This window comes from Mastomys coucha, chromosome X (assembly GCF_008632895.1).
Source record: "Mastomys coucha isolate ucsf_1 chromosome X, UCSF_Mcou_1, whole genome shotgun sequence".
NCBI lineage: Eukaryota > Metazoa > Chordata > Mammalia > Rodentia > Muridae > Mastomys > Mastomys coucha.
In genome coordinates, this window is record NC_045030.1 from 75,902,966 (window position 1) to 75,905,019 (window position 2,054).

At 37.5% G+C, this 2,054-nt stretch overlaps 1 protein-coding gene across 1 annotated transcript in view; it reads left to right on the plus strand.

The window, feature by feature from the left end:
• The window catches only part of LOC116093167 (medium-wave-sensitive opsin 1), a 26,560-nt gene that overhangs the window by 2,433 nt on the left and 22,073 nt on the right, over nucleotides 1–2,054 (plus strand). The window lies entirely within an intron of this gene.

Genomic DNA, 2,054 nt, shown 5'->3' on the forward strand with positions numbered 1-2,054 from the left:
CCTTTCATTTTCCTTGCACTTTTATTTAAAAAAGAGAAATAACTCCTTTTCTTTGGGCTTCCCCTCTCTTCAAACATTGCTGGTGACTAGCCTATGATGTAATTTAACCTGTCCCTCTGAGTTGTATTAATTATCACCTTTTTTCTGTAAATTAACAGCTGATCTGAAAGTCTGACTGGTACAAGAGGCATATTTTGGCAGAAGTAATAGAAATAAGAGCAAGTTCTGGGTCAGCAGCAACTTCTGAGCAAATCTTTATTGGTATATCAACTCAAGCAGAACACTCTCAACTTGAGCAGAAAGTACTCAGTATTGATAGAAAAAGAGGTCAGGCTGCTCTTCAGATGGAGGAGAAGAAGCAAGCTTCACAGTAACTTAAGAAACCATTACTACAACCTACACCTCAGAATTGTTCTCTGCTTTGAAACTAGTAGGAAATGACCTTCAGAATTAGTGATATTTGAGCTGAAGAAGTGAATGAGAGCACTTACTGCTCTTCCAGAGGATCCAAATTCAAACCCCAGAACCCACATCAGGTGTCTCAGAACTGGAGTCCATAAGCCAGCTCCAGGGAATCTGACATCTCTATCTTCTGAGGATAAATCTTAAAAAAGAAGCATCTCTTGGGAAATCACAAGTTGCTGATGCACAATGCCTACACACATAAATAAAATATTTAAAAATTTTTTATGTAGGATTGTTAAAGACCTAACATTTGTACATGTCTTTTCACACTGAGGATGTATGTCCTTAAGTTGTGTAGTTGAGACACTGTGCTTTCAATCCCTGTCTTGGAGTAATGCTATTGGTTGGATGTGCATTTAGGCTCATTTGTTTTTTATTTTTGTTTTTGTTTTTTGTCTTTTGTTAACCAGGAATTACTTTTTAAAAAGATTTACATGCACCAGCACACCTGGAAATCAGATATTACATTTTAAGTTTAAATTTTAGGTCACGCATAAGCCACTTTGCTTGTAATCCTAGTACTTAAATGCAGAGGTAGGATAAGTTCAAGGCCAGCATGGTCTACATAGCAAATTTTAGACCAGCCAGGTATATATATCTAAACCCTGTTCAAAATACGTTTTATAATTATGTAATATGTTAGTTATAAGGTTCCAAAGGAGGCAAGCCTAGTGGTTCATACATTTAATCCCAACAATCAGGAGACAGAAGCAGACAGATCTTTGTGGTTTTGAGGCCAGCCTGATCTACCTAGCAAGTTCCAGCACATCCAGGGCTCAGTAGAGATAACTTATCCAAAACTTAAAGGAGGAAATATTAAATTTAAATTTTAATAATAATAATAATAATAAGAAGAAGAAGAAGAAGAAGAAGAAGAAGTGTTCCAAAACAATCTAGAACACAAGATAGATTTGAAGAAGTCCAGCTTCTATTACCCAATTGTTTCCTTTTTTGAATTCCTTACAACTTTTTTATGTGGGAGTGACTTTTGATACCTTTTTCATGCTTATTTCTTTATGAATCTTGTTCAGGCAGGAGGGACAGGCTGCTCTTGTGTCATTGCTGCCTGGGCTTGGACACTTACTTGTCTTTGTCAGTGCTCTGCCTGGTTTGAAATCTATCATCTAGAAGGGGCTCTGGTTTAGAATCTGTGACATTCAATTGCTCTTTGCTTGTCTGTAAACTAGAGGTTCCAAATACCACCCAGTTCTCCTTTCTGTGCTCCAGTTAATCTATAGTGCTTTCTCAGGGGAGATACATTACAGTCTGAGGGTTCTCTGTTCTCAGGTCTATTAAAATCCCTAATGTTTCATACTATTACCTTCTACATAGAGACTAAGAGTCTATGAATCTGGGGTTATGAGTGGCCTGTTCTTACATCTCATATTGGGGGTTCCTGGAAAGTTGTGCAGGGTTTCCTTTTAGAAACATATAAGGCCTTTACACAGAGTGAAGCAGAGGTATTACAGGATGCAATTGTGCTAGGGGTGAGATTTACCTGTCTCTCCTAGCACACCCAGAGCAGCCCTGTTTTTCTTGAGCTATTTTGTTTTAGGGAGTTTGGTTTGTTTTTTTTTGTTTTTTTTTTG